The following is a 15,980-nucleotide window of genomic DNA, read 5'->3' as shown; positions in this document are numbered from 1 at the left end:
AAACACATTTAGTTTAACTTTGAAAGTCCCCATATTCTAACACAACCTCTACATGGTTTAAAAGGTCAAAGTCTTTTCTGAGACGGCAATCTCTTAACTACAATCCCCTGTGTTATCAAAAATCAAAAAGCAGAACACATAAATCTAACATACAAGGACACAAACTATCCGCTACTATCCCAAAAGGGAGGAAAGAGAATATAGTGAGAAAACACTGGACCAAATAAAGACCTAAAATCAGCAGGGTAAACTCCAGCTCCATGTCTGATGTCAAAGTGCTCTTCAGATATCCAACTCCTTTTAGCTTTGTTGATTGCAACACACTTCTCTGTTGGGCTGGTTTGATGATACCTTGTATGCAGCTTTCCTTGGCAGGTATCCCATGGGTCTAGTATCTCCAAATTATTGGGGTCTCCAAGGCAATCAAGGCTTCACTTTCTCAGCTTCACACATTGACCTTTGTAGGGACACCCCTGACACACATCTGACCTCAGTAGCTTTCCTTATCTGTGGAGAGTGATTGCACAATCCTAGATTTCTTACAACCTAGACTCTAAAACCCAAACTACATGACAGAAAATGCTAATACTGCTGTTTGCTGGGGCTGAAACATGGCCCTCTTGTTCAGTTACATCTTCACCAGCTTTATGTTTTCAGTGGTTACTGTTATTCTTTCTTTCTGCGGGGTTGGAAAGGAAACACGAGACACATGGCAGTCCCACGTGGGTAAACTTTAATGGGGAGGGGGGTGACGACAGGTGAGGGACGGGGGTGAAGAGACGAAAAAGGGGCGAGTTATGGCGTTCCCCATTTTGAAGGGTGATCCAGGTGCGTCTGGGAAAAAAATGTCCTGTGCATGCGTGGCTTTTTGTCGAATTGGGAATTGTAATTTGGTGGGATGCGGCTGGCAAAAAAATGTCCTGCGCATGCGTGGCTTAGCTGGATGGGTTCTTGCCCCAAGATCACCATCCCCATTTAGCATCAGGAATTTCTTTACTCTGCTTATTTCCTTGATCAAAAGACTAGCACCATTACTCTCACTGGTATTTCTTTTTTCCTCAAACTCTACATTTTATACCTTTGCTTGCTCAGCTTGGTCCTTTTCATTACAGAACTGTGTAAGACTGGCTACTAATAACAACATGGCCCAGTCAATATTAGGCTGTTTTGAAACCTCCTCTGCCAATGCCATTTATCTAATACTCTGCAATTTAGCCTCAGGAAGACTTTTTGGACAGGGGCAAAAAGCAACCATATTCTTCTCCAAAAATACCACAAGAATAGTCTCTAGACCACATACTAAAGTTCTTCTCTCTAGAAACTTTTTGAAGCAAGGTTATTATAGTTCAAATCACCCTCTGTACCACTGTCTTTCCTGCTCCTACTAGGATGACCCATTAGGCCCTACATAAAATGTTCAACTGCTTATCTAATCCAATACCCTAAAACTCCGTATTCTACCAACAAGAAACATGGTCAGGCCTATCACAGCAATACCATAGTCCCTGATACCACCTCTGTCTTAGTCAGTGTTCTATTGCTATGAAGAGATACCATGATGACAGAAACTCTTATAAAGGAAAGCATTTAGTCAGAGCTTGCTTACAGATTCAGACATTTAGTCCATTGTCATCATGTTAAGAAACACGGTGGCAGGCAGGTAGACATAGTCCTGGAGAAGGAGCTGAAAGCTCTACATCTGGACCTGAAAGCTGCAGGAAGATAGAAACACTGGGCCTGGCTTGAGCATTTCAGACCCCAAAGCCCACTCTTTGTGGAAGTGACACACTTCTTTTATCAAGACCACACATACTCCAACAAGGTCATGATTCCTAATCCCCTTCAAGCAGTGTCACACCCTAAAGCCAAAGCATTTAGGTACGTGCTTCCCAACCTGTGGGTCATGACCCCTTTAACTACCTTTTATCTCCCCAAATATTTATAATACAATTCATAACAGATCAAAATTACAGTTATGAAGATAGCAACAAAATAATTTTATGGGAGAAGGTTACCATAATGTGAGGAACTATGTTAAAAGGTAGCATTAGTAGGAAGTTTGAGAACTACTGATTTAAATATTTGAGATTATGGGGGCTGTTCCTATTCAAACTACAACAGAGCCAATAAAGACTTGAATTTAGCTCAGATGAAATTGAAAGAAATTAAATTCAGTAAATGCTAACTAGATTCATCTCATGTTTCTAGTTTTAGATAAATAATGAAAAGTTGAAAAATACAAATATTATATTATCTAGTACATTAATAACTAATTAAAACATTAATAGACTCAGAGTCTAAATATAAGGACCAGGTTACATATATTATATATGCGTATGTTCATATATATGAAGTAGTCTAAATATTTAATAAATTGATGTTAGATAAATACATGAAGAAAAGTTGGAGATGGAGATGTAGTCTCATTTAAATAAGGCCTTTGATAATTAAGTACTAGGTCATATTTGATAGGAAAAAGAATAAATGAGCTTGTGTATTTGGTCAAACATAATTATATCAAAAGATTGCCCTATATGTAGGCCTTGAAAAGTTTCTAGACCATATCATATTGAGTTTTTAAATCTATCTGAAACCCCCAGTGAAAATAATGTTATCAGTGATATTCACTTTCCTAATTAAACAATGTGAAATATTAAAATGTATCCTTTAAAAATATTTCATTATTTCTTCTCTGTTCTTGTAACAAGTAAGGATACAGGAACATGAAAAGTGATACTGTCTACTATAACTGTTTAAAGAGTTTAGAATTAATTTGGTTCCATACAATTTCACAGAATCAACTTTATTGTTAATGTATTTGAGGAAACAGGACTTTAAAACTTAAGGAGTTAAATGATTTCCCCTGGCTTCCTCCCAACAGTTTTCTAAAAAATAAAACTTTGCCAATCACATAGTAATATGTTAAAACAAAAGCTGAGCCAATGTCAAATGTCTGATAGTCTATAAAAGGTGTCCAAAAATATCATAACTTTGTTAGCATATTTTATGAAGCCATCAGTAATCTACATTCTTATCTGATAGAATCAATCATTATTTTGAACTCAGTAGTTTCTACAAAAAGCAGAACAAATTCATTCAAATTCAGTAATTCCAAAACACTCCTCCTATCCTGTCAGTTATGACCCAAGTAACTCTTTAAGATTCCTATCCTGCTGAAGATTTTCCTCTGTTATTTCTAAGGAAGACTGAAAAATATACAATGTTAATCTTTAAGAAGAAGATGTTAAGCAAGCACTTGGTTGTCACAATAAAAATAATTGATTGTTCCAGGCAGTGGTGATGCACACCTTTAGTCTCTGCACTCAAGAGGTATAGACAGATGGATCTCTGCTAATTAGAGGCCAGCCTGGTCTACAGAGTTAGTTCCAGAAAAGCCATAACTACACAAAAAGCCCTGTCTTGGAAAAAAAGAAACATAAACAAATATTTATATACTCTAATATACTCAGCATTCTTTTAAGCACCTAAATTTTTTATTCACTTTCATGTCAAAATAATAATAAAAGGTAAATAAAAGCCAAGATCATATATTTGATTTTCAGAGGTCCAGATGATGTTGCTGTTATTTTACGCTGCTGTTCTGTTGTTTTTATTAAACTTATCCTGAAGACCTACCCAAACCATAAGCAGATGGCTCAGGTTGATAAGATGCTAATTTCAAAGATTTCAAGGTGCAGAGTGACTCAAATAGCATTACTGGAAGATCAAAGGTGCTGGTGTTTACAAAGTACAGTCTATGCTAAAGGTTATTGCTATGTAGGTGTATATATAGGTGTTCACATCTTATTGCCAGAATTCCTCAGAAAGTTTATACATCACGTATTTAATGACTGTGTCACAAGAAAACTGAGAAATGAGTAGTTGTGGGGCATTACAAACAACTAAGATCACATAGAAGAAGATATTGAAGGTTTGAAAAAATGTTTGGGATTCAGGGAAAAGTAAATATATGTTTTTATCAGGTTATATTTATATATTTAAATGTTTATATATGTAACAATAATAATTTAAAAAAATGAAGCCATTAATTTGAAATGGAATGGGTGAGGCACAGAAAGCAAGTAAAGGAAGATAGGGAGGAAGGAAAACATAAAAATATAATACTTATATATGAAATATTTTTAAAGTTTATTATTTTATGAATATGATTGTTCTATCTGCATTTATGCCTGCATGCCAAAAGAGGATATTAGATCCCAGTATCATCATCCTAATTAGTCTTATTAAATAAAACCCCAGAGTCAGATGTTAGGGGGTAAAATCTGAATGATCAGAGAAGCAGAGCAGCCAGCCACTAGAGTACTTACCTCTCTGAATGCTGAGGCAAAATGGGAAAAATGTTGTCTTTACAAGTTCTCAGACTGAATGCTATGAGATCTTGTTACCTCCTACTTTATAGTCCTCTCTGTCTAGCCTGTCTCCACCTCCTTAGTGTTGGGATTAAAGGCATGTGACTCCAAAGTACTGGCATGAGCTCTGTTTCTCTTTAAGAATGGATCAATCTAGGATAGAACAGTGTAGCCTTGAACTCACAGAGATCCCTCTGCTTCTGTCACCAGAGTCCTGGAATTAAAGGGGTGTGTCATCACTGTCTGACCTTTATTGCTAACTAGTGGCTAGCTCCATACTCTGATCATCAGGCAAGCTTTATTTGTTAGGTCACAAACAAAATGTAACCACAGAACCCACTATAGATGACTGTGTGCCACCGTGCATTTGTTGGGACTAAAACTCAGGATCTCAGGAAGATCAGCCAGTGCTTGTAACTGCTGAACTATCTCTCTGGCCTGTTATAAAATATTTTCAAAAAATTAAAAATTGGCAATATCTGTGGCACATGATAGCTAAATGTCTCACAGGAAATTCTCTGCTGCCAGTCCTGGGTCTTTGGACTTCTTGCCTCAGAAGCATAGCAGTCAGCAAAATGGGAAAGTGAAGAGCTACCACAAGGATGACCCTTCCAAATCTGTTCACCTCCCAGCCTCTCTAGGCTACAAGGCTCGCATGACCCACGGCATCCTAGAAGTTGACAATACAGGATCCAAGGTGAATAAGAAAGAAGTCGAAGAAACTGTAATCATTTTGAAAATAACACCCATGGTAGTTATGGGCATTGTGGTAGGTATGTAGAAACGCCACAAGGCCTCCAGACCTTTAATACAGTATTTGCTGAGCAAACCAATGACAAGTGTAAAAGTTGTTTCTACAAAACTGGCACAAACTTAAAGAAGGCCTTCACCAAATACTGTAAGAAATGAAAGGACAACATGGATAGGCAAGAAACAACTGGAGAAGTACCCTCAACAGCATGACAAAGTATTTTCAAGTCATCTACATAACTGCGAGTTCTCAGAAGATCCTGCTTCCTCTTTACCAGAAGGCACTCTGGATGGAGTTCCAGGCGAACAGAAGAACTGTGGCTGAGAATGGGCCCCAGAGAGGCTGGCACAGAAGGTTCCTGTGAACCAGGTGTTTGGACAGAATGAGATGGTTGATGTCATTGGACTGACAAAAGGCAAAGACAAAAGGAGGTGTCCACTCATTGACGTCAAAACAAGTACCCTGCAAGACCCATTAAGGGCTGTACAATGCTACCTGTATTGGAGCCTAGCACCCTGCCCATGTGGCCTTCTCTGTGGATCCAGCTGGGCAGAAAGGCTGCCATCATCGCACAGAGATAAATTAGATTTACAAGATTAGTCAAAGATGGTAAGCTAATCAGAAACAATGCATCTACTGACTATTACTCATCTGACAAGAGCATAAAACCACTGGGTAACTTTGTCCATCATGGTGAGGTTATCAATGACTTTGTGAAGCTCAAAGGCTGTGTGGTAGGAAACAAAAAGGGTGTTCAATTTCTTCAGCTCTGGAGAAGACTGACCTGAAATTTACTGACACCACCTCCAAGTTTGGCCATGGTCATCTACAGACTATGGAGGATAAGAAAGTATGTATGAGACTGTACAAGAAATACCACATTGCCAAGGAGGAAGATGCTTAATGTCGGAAGCATTGGTGAAATTGATAGGATCTCAAGAATGACTTTTCCAGTGGGGGGGTGACTTGTTTAATATATTGAATTTTTAATAGTCTAGAAAAAGGAGCAATGATTTCTAGTGAGCAATCTAAATGGAAAATAATCTTTATCTTATTTCTGTGGAGGGGGTATGGAAAGAGATGAGAAAGAAAAACACATCTACAAGGTACAGGACAAGATATGCTAACAGCCATGACTATTTGAATAGTATGCCTGTTATTTATTCAGTTTTTCTATACCTACAGAATCAAATTTATTTCCATTGATTTTTTTCATGAAAAGAGGCTTTAAAGTTTTGGGAGTGAGATATTTTTGAGAAATAAGAGATTAAATCTAAGCTATTTGTTATCTATTCACAATTATAAAAATATTTAAACCAGGTTTGCTGGCGCATACCTACAACCCCAGCATTTAGAAAGTAGAGGGAGAAGGATCTCCACCATGGAGGAATTGCCTATAATTTATAGACAAACGAGGCTCAGAATGGTAAAGTAACCTGATCAAGATCATGTATCACTTAAAGAGACTGATTCAAGTAAGTGCAGGCCCAACTTCCTCCAAACCCAATATGAATTGTTTCCCAAGAACATTTCCATAGAGTTAGTTTGGGGACAGGGAACTGAACTAGTACATTTGATGACCCAGATCCAGTTTTTTTCTGGACTATGTGAGCAAATCACACTGCTCTTTTCAAATGTGTTCTCAAAACAGATTTCTGTCCTACCTTCCTTTTCTACAACAGAGGCCATAAGGATCTGCCTCACTGCCTGGGCTAGAAGGATAAGCCAAAAGTTAAGGCTGCAACAATTTCTACCTCCTTCTACTTGGCACTTCAGATGAATCTCTTTAGTTTCATCCCAGGAAGCAAAGTGACATTACTTCAGCTGCTGCAGAGGATGAAAGCTCTCCTGGCAAAGATGGGCCTTTGAACTAGTGAAAAGTGAGTGATTGATACAAGGTCTAAATCTTCATTCTTCTGAGACAAATCAGCATTTGAAACAGAAGAAAATAAAGGAAGAGAAGCATGAATGGAGAGGGGGAGCCAGGGACAAGTGGGACCACAGAAAGGGAAGATATAAAAAGAGCCTGTTATTTTAGCAGGAAGAGATGAAGTTTCCTTTTGAAGTTAAAAACTACCTATTCCTACAACCAAGAGATTTCAAAACAAGCAGATACTAAATTTATCATTCATGCTTTTGTTCCTCTCAAGTTTTAAGGATTCCAGAATTCTACTCCAAATTAAATGTGCATTTTAAAACCAAGCTCTTGACATTTTAAAATACATTTTATGGTTCATTAATATGTATTTGGGGTCTTTTAAAATGCATATTCTGATAGTGGATGTAAATCTCTGTTTGGGGACTTTTGTGAGGAAAAAGTTGCACTTGCTATCCAATCAGGTATGCCCTCATGCCTCATATTCCAAGTTCCAAAATGGGCATTGAGGGATTTCAACATTCATCCAGTACTCAGATGCTGCACTTCATAGTTTACTCTACCTGCTAAAACTGACATTTGGTTGAAAACAACTTGTGCACATAGGGAAATACTTCACTTTTCTTAAGTCCCTGATTCCCTCTGCTCTATCAAGAAGAAGGAAGAAAGTATAGATAGGGAATAATCTGCCAAAACACATGCCAAGGATGTGAGGAAAGTGGGAATTTGACCTCCAAGAGTGAGATTCTGTGATAGTGGCTCAAAAATAAAAGTCTTATTGAAAAAAGAAAAATCTCCACTGTGACCAGTAAGAACAAAGAAAGCCCCAGAGGATGATGGAATAGTCCTCATAGACTATGCAGTACTAGTTTTTTTTTTTTGTCAGCATGCAAAACTCTATAGGACAACCTGTATCACATACACACAAGCACACACACACACACACACACACACACACACACACACACACCACAAAATATGTAAGCTGAAATTACTGGTATAAAATTAGATTCACTTATGGAGTGCCTTTTATGTACCAGGCATTTAAGGTTATGTAAACACTTCTTAGGAATTTGATAGGTTCCTCTCTTACTTTGAATCCTTCAGTGTTATAACTATAATTATGTGCTCCTTTATAATACATTCTAAGTTCTCAGCTTTAAAATTGCAATTATTAGCCGGGCGGTGGTGGCACACGCCTTTAATCCCAGCACTCGGGAGGCAGAGGCAGGCGGATCTCTGTGAGTTCGAGACCAGCCTAGTCTACAAGAGCTAGTTCCAGGACAGGCTCCAAAACCACGGAGAAACCCTGACTCGAAAAACCAAAAAAGAATTGCAATTATTGTATATTGTGATGCATCATTTTGTGGGTGAAGAAATTAGGCAAGGCTAGACTGTGTGATTTCTTGGCTATACATGGTGCCAAACAAGGTCACCAATGGGATTCATCAGATTGACAGAATGCTTTCAATAAGCAAAAATAATTTCATGTTTACAATGGACTCCTTGGTAGGTATTGATACTCAGCTGGGAAAATCAACTGGAAAACCTACATGTATATTCTCTACCATGACAATCACAAACAAGACATACAACATTGCAGATGGTGGGTTCAGGGTTTCCATAGAAAATGTTTGTAAGAGAGAAGTAACATGTGTGGATTTTTTATGGTATGGAATGAGAAACAGGAACAGTATTTCTTTTTGGCTTAAGTTTGCTGAAACTGAGACGGAAGCATTGTCCAACTTCTCTCGGGATGTGTCCAATAATTTGTAGCCACTTTAACCTAACACAGATTGTTCAAGGCTTTTAGGTTTAATGAAGGCTATAAGCAATATTAGTTAAAAGTAAGAGATCTAGATTAAACCAATCAATTTAAATTTTAATACGTTACTTAATGCTCTTAGGTAACTGTTTCTCTACTTATGAGTTTCTACATCATAATGAAGTGATAAAGACATTTTATATACATGTATGTTAAAACATTATATATATGTACATACATGTTTATACAACAGTATCTGCAACATAGTCTCTTTCAAAAACTAATAGCTTTTACTATTTATAAAATCTAAAAATGTTCTCATCTAGTTCAAATTTAGTAAATGTTGCTTTTAAATATAGAAGATTAAAATAAGAATTGGTGTATGAAAAATCCTTATGAAAACCCACTAATTTGTAACCTAATTAAAAATATAATTAAAAAGAAAGGTGTTGGAACACAGGTACCATGCATGGATGGATAAGGTTTCCCACAGAAGACATGAATTATTAAATGAAAAGCTCAGTGAGAGACATGGGATAACTCCCTACAAGCTATTGGTCAGGGAGATGACAGAGGCCAGCAAAACAACACAGACTATAGTTGTTATTCTTGATTGCCCACCATAATCAAATGGTAAGACCCTATTATTGATGATACAATCCATTTGGTTACTGGATATAAATAAACCATGCTGGGACTGGGTTTGGTGGCACACATCTATAATCCCAGCACTTGGAAAACAGAGGTAGACTTCTGTGACTTCTAGACCAACTTGATCTATATAGTAGTTCCAGAATAGCAAGGACTACATAGTAAGGCTCTGACTCAAAAAACAAAGAAGAGAAATTAAGCTGGAACTCTGCTCAGGAATTCCTCTATACTGGATAGACATTTTAATGCAAGAAACTGCAGTAATATTCAGGATGCTTCAGTAGAAATGTTCTCAGTGGTCTGCCCAGCAGTGAATCTTGAAGGCTGATCTGCTTGCCAAAATGTACCCACTGGAGTAATACTGCCATGAGAGTTATGGGGCAACAAAACACTTCTATGTTAGATTTGAAGTCTGCTTCACAGGAGGGAATTAATGTCTTATACTGTAAATGCCATCAAAAGATCATTGCTTTGGAGGTCATGGGAGCTAATGTTTTGATAAATTTACATATTCTCAAACTACCTTCTAATTATTTCTGATTATTCCTATAAATTAGTGCCACTGTGAAACACTGTCTTCTGGACATGATGTAGATAGCTGCTACACTCATGAATTCACTAAAGCCATGGTTTCCTGCAAAGATCAAGCTAGCAAAGACTATTTGTTGTTACTGTAGGCAGCAGTAATTGGACTTAGTTTCAAATACATTAAATAAAAAAAATTAAATAAGAGGTTATTAAGTTGGGAGGAGAAGTATTGGGGTATATTATCAATATATATGGTGTACAATTCAAGGAAAAAAGAGAAGATGAATAAAACAATCTGTAGGAAATTCTCAAAGAAATAATAAAAATTGCAAAAGAATAAATTAAAGAATTGATGGTGAATTATATGCTACCAGTTCAAATATTTTCAGAATGTTAACAGAGGTATCTGTCCCGCCTAGTCCCACAGCCATTCAGTCCCAAAGAAACACACAGAGGATTACATTAATTATGAACTGGTTGGTCTATTCAATTAGGCTTCTTACTAAATAATTTTTACATCTTAAATTAGTCCATAATTCTTGTTTGTGTTAGCCATGTGGCTTTGTACCTTTTATCAGTGAGGTATTCTTATCTTACTTCCTCTTGGTCTGGTTGATGACTACAGACTGAGACATTCCTCTTCCCAGAATTCTCTTATTCTGGTCACCATACCTATATTTCTTGCCTGGTTGCCCTGTCTATACTTCCTGCCTACCTACTGGACAATCAGCATTTAATTAAACCAATATAAGTGACAAGTTTTTACAGGTTACAAGATCATTGTCCCACAGCATTTACCTTTTTCTCCAAAACAAAAACTAGGAACCTAATCTCCTTTGTTTAGCTTTCTTTTTGGCCATTATCCTTAACAACTTGTAACCAACACTCTAAACAAAGAAAAAAATATCCATAATCTATGTTGTGGGAATGTGAGCATAGCTTTTCAGGTTACTTCCTGCTGATTGGGGGCACTGATAATCTTAAGGGGACATAAAGAAATTTAGGATTATAGTTAAGTCTTGAGTGGAACATTGTGTGAGGCTTGATCACCTCAACCAACAATCTTAAAGTTGTTCTTGATGTAGAACTCAGAGGAAACTTCAACAGTGGTCCTTTGAAATGTTGGACCATCTGGTCCATCTGCTTCCATTGGAGATTTTTTAGGGAGTCTTCCTTGATCAAATCTGGTTTTTCGTAACTCAGAATAAAGCCACAGCCTCTCATTTCTTATGGAAACAAAAGTAAAATCTTTTCTCCAAGTAACGTATCTTTTGACTTAAATTTTGAAGTCAAGGCATTTTCAAAATATGTATGTTGTATTAATCCAGCAGCATTTATAATCAAATGTCTTTTAACAGCTGTTGCTCCTTCCTCAGCCATCAAACAATTCAAAGACAATATACAGTTATTGTGTTGTGGCTAAACTTTGTGCGTGGGTTTGTGTATAGAATTTCTTTTCAAGCTTCTCAGGTTTTTAAGTAGATTTATTTGACCACATTGGGTGCTGTTTGTTGGCAGGAGGTTGCTTGATCATTCCTGTCCATCCAAACATAAAATAATCACACAGAAACTATATTAATTGAAATACTGTTTGGCCAATAGCTTAAGTGTATTTCTGGCTAACACTTAGATATTAAATTAACTCATTTCTTTTAATCTGTGTATTGCCATGTGGCTGTGGCTTACTGGCAAGGTTCTTGTGGGCACTGATGGAAGCATCTGTCTCCTGTGGGTGGGTAACATAGCTTCTTACTGATCCACCTACTTTTCTCTCATCTATCTGATTGGACCTCCCACATTGCCCAATTCTGCAAAGACACTGGCCAAAGGAGCTTTATTCATTTACCAATAAAACCAATAAAGCAACACAGACAGAAGGACTTTCATTCTAGGTAATATTGCAGGCATATGTAAAAAAGAGATACAATAGAGAAAAACTGAAATATTCTTTAATGTCCGGAATGGTAGGTAGAAGCAAAAGAAAAGAAAAGAAATGAACACTAGACAGAAGTGACACTGGATATATTTAACTATGTAGCCCAGAGTAGAATCTTCTCATGACTTATAATCTATCCCTAGTTAGATAATAGCAATTTACAAAGCGAGGAACTGAGCAAATCAATTCATTCCAATTAAGACTGTTAAAATCAATGATCCATTTTCTCTACTATAAAAATAATGGTTTTTGTTTTCATAATTTCCCTCTCAAATTTTCATGTATATGCATCCTATTTATTGGAGGCCTGATTCTTTTCTTGGCACAGTGTACATTTCAATGCTAAGAAGCCTCAGAAGAGTTTAATAAAGCACGGTGACACCAGGGGCCATTAGTATTTTTCCCCCGATGTGAAAGATATGGTGCTTTCTTGACCCAATACCTTATGAGTCCATTGTCAGAGAAATATTAAACAGGAATTTATACAAGTACTTCAAGATAGAATAGGCTTTCACCTGAAAGGTCTATGAAATGGAAGCAATTGAAATTTATTGACTTGGGTAGTTCACCTAATTAACTTGGTTCATCACTTTCATTTTGTTACTGAAGTCCTGTGCTGATGAATCCAACTAGCCAGAAAATGAAGAATGGCCCAGATTAAGTCTGTAATCCTTTAAAAATATTTTTGCAGTACTTGTATCAATATACTTCAAGGCACACAGATCTGGAAGATTTAAAAGGAGTGACAAATTCTTGACATTTTTTAAGTGTTCTACTGATACCCTTCTAAATATTTTACTGTTAGAGACTATTTTATTCTTAGGTATTTGTCCATTTGAATGACCTACACCATGAGAAATACTCGAGATGGCAGTTTTTATAATAGAAGGCAGGCTTAGAATAATAGGTACATTTCTCGAGGCTTAAAGTTCTATTTTTTATAGAGGCAGGGAAAATCCCTGCTACTAGGAAAATTACAATTTTTAGATATGCTATTAGATTCTGAATTCTTAAGGCATGAATTAAGAAATTGGCCCTAGCCTTACCGTTTAGGAAAGGAGCACTGGAGACTGAAATACTTGACTGCAATAGAGGTAGTATTTCTGCATACTCAGAACATTCTGATGTAGAGGGAGACCCCAGAGGCAATTGTCTACAACCTGAAAATATCAGCAGTACAATAAAGAACCCATGGCCAAAAATGTACTCTCTTATCAAGTATGTTGGACTGTTCTGAATTATGGGGGCAGAAAATAAATATAGGAGACTTGAAAGGATTGCTATTTGGAATTGGAGGGGTATTGACTATTGAATAGAGTTGGGTATAAAGGGAACATCGTCTTTTACAATAATTCAAATCTCTTGTTTTTCTTACTGAATGACTAGGTTTGAATCGTAACCTCTTTCCTTCCTACTGTGCTATTGTTCTAAGATATTTGATATTTATTGAGATATTTGATCATCTGGTTTACAATTGAGTCTCATGGATATTGAAAAGGAAGTATGTTCTGGGGAGTAATGTAACCTCTGCACAACAATAAATTTGGTGGAGTTCTTCAGTGAGGGCTAAGGTAATATCACAACCATATTATTAAACATTTTAATAACTGTTTGACAGCTATTAAAACAGAAATTTTTATATATGGATAGGTACATGGACAAACTGTGGAAGAGGAACATTGTTATTCAAAGTCAGACAAGAGAAGACAGTATGATGACATTTCCCATTAGCATGAAACAAAATCACATAATTGAAAAGGATAAAACTGCCCCTCCCTCTTAATGTGTAAGCAAACATTGATACACTCTCTTTACACAAACATTAAGGATGTTGCAACAAAACACAGTCAGTTGGAAGTAAAGAGAGCTGTATTGTAGTAACAAATTAGTTCTGTAACTTTATGGATTTCATTTCTCCCAGTACTTAATACCTGTTGACTGGGGTATTCTGTCCCACCCAGTTCTGCAGCTGTTAAGTTCCAAAGGATCATACAGAGGTCTACATCAATTATAAACTGACTGACCTAGTATCTCAGGCTCTTCTTATTAACTAATTCTTATAAATTATATTAGCCCATAATTATTGCCAAAGTTAGCCACGAGGCTTGGTACCTTTTTCAGTGAGGCAGTCACATCTTGCTTCCTCTGAGGCTAGGTCATGAGTGAGGACTAAAACTTCCCTCTTAACAGAATTCTCATTGTCCTGCCCCTACTTACTGGCTGGTTGCCCTGCCTATACTTCCTGCCTGGCCAACCAGAGTTTATTTAAACAATTATAAGAAACAAATCTTTACAGGGTTAAACCATTTTCCCACAGCAAACACCTTCATTTTTGACATGAATTTTAACACAAATTTAACACAGATTTTCAGGATAATAGCAGCAATTAATAATGATAATTTATATTTATTGAACCTTGTTATATGCAATTACCATTTGTTGTGGTTACTTTATAAACATTTGTGCTTCTAATTATAGCAAGAACAACAGGTACTATTTATTCTCTCGTCTGTAATGATAAGGTGTGTGTGTGTGTGTGTGTGTGTGTGTGTGTGTGTGTGTGTGTGTGTGTGATATTTACCCAACATTTCACTTAGCTTCAAGGTATTAGAGCTGGTATTTGAAGGCAGATAAATACAATGCCAAAATATATCAGTGCTAGTGGTGACTTGAGTAAGAATAGTCTCTATATCCTCATATATGTGACTGTGTAGACACCAGGCAATAGTGCTTTTTGAAAGGATTAGAAGAATTAGGAGGTGTGGCCTTGTTAAAGAAAGTATACCACTTGGACAAGCTTTAACATTTCAAATTCCCATGCCAGGCCCAGTCTATCTATCCTTCTGTCTCTATCCATGGATCAGGATGTTTAAAGCTCTCAGCTACCACTTCAACACCATATTTGCTTGTATGTTACCATGCTCCTTACCATGATTATAATAGACTAACCTTCTGAATGTGTAAGTAACCTTCCCAATTATATGGTTATATGAATTGGTCAAGGTCATATTTCTTTTACTAATAGAGCTATAACTTGAATAAGTAGTCTAGTTCCTTGAAACTATGATCTTAAGCACTCAACTCAGACAAGAAATTCTATTTTTGCTTTCTTTGTTTTTACATGTCTGCTTTTCCTGCATTTGTGTTGTATGAATATACAGACTCATGCAAGTGATGAATCTATAAAACCAATCAATAAATATGAAGGATTCAGCTTTTATACTAGGTAATAGGGAAGCAACCAAAACCAATGTATCCTGTAGATGGCGTGGAAACAGATTCATCTAATGCTGGTACTGTACAGCAGAGCATGGCATCTCTTTCTCAAACAATGACTGCTTACCTGTTGGAGCTCACAATATATACTGGATGTTATAATTTTGACTGTGAAAATTCTATAAGAACATTCCAATCCTTACAATTTAAAAAACTTTACAAATCAAAAAACTTAATTTGATAGGTACAATAGGTATGAGTCAATATTGATAAAAAGTTATTAACAACTTGCTGTATTTATATTCCCTATAGGAACATTTTTATCTTTTCTTAAAAGTATTGGATTTGGGATGGATGATGATAGAGGAGAGGAATTAAATAAGAGAGAAAGTAGGGTTTAATACAGAAGTGCTGTGACAGACTTGATATGGGATTCCCCTCTGCATGCTATAAATACCTTTGGTTAATAAAGAAACTGTCTTGTGCCTACACAGGGAATTGAGGTAGGTGGGGAAAACTAAACTAAATGCTGGGAGAATGTAACGGCGTAAGCGAATGCAGACAGATTGTCAAAATATAGACATCTTTAATGGAGGAATAGACTTACAGAACCACCGTTCTGCGGAGACCAGGAAAGCAGAAGCGAGGGCTGGGAGCAGGCTCGCCAAATTTATAGGCAAACTTTAGCCTGAGGCGAACACGCCCCCTAAGGGGTGGGACTTATCCCTACATCTCCCCTTTTTGTCTAAATAAGACAGAACTAAACCAAATACAACTATATACAATAATAACAAATAATAAATATAACAAACAATATTGAGAATCAAAAGTTTTGCTAAACATTCTATCTCAAGGAGTCTAAATAATGTAGAGAGTAACTACAATTA

General features: G+C 36.7%; 1 pseudogene; it reads left to right on the top strand.

The window, feature by feature from the left end:
- Window positions 1-4,869: 4,869 nt before the first annotated feature.
- Window positions 4,870-6,025, top strand: LOC126489614 (60S ribosomal protein L3-like; annotated as a pseudogene).
- The last annotated feature ends 9,955 nt before the right edge of the window (window positions 6,026-15,980 follow it).

The sequence above is a fragment of the Alexandromys fortis genome, unplaced genomic scaffold (genome assembly GCF_014885135.2).
Source record: "Alexandromys fortis isolate MF-2015 unplaced genomic scaffold, M_Fortis_MF-2015_v1.1 scaffold_224, whole genome shotgun sequence".
NCBI classification, from domain to species: Eukaryota; Metazoa; Chordata; class Mammalia; order Rodentia; family Cricetidae; genus Alexandromys; species Alexandromys fortis.
Note: the sequence above shows the minus strand (reverse complement) of the source record. Positions and strands in the feature narration are given on the sequence as shown.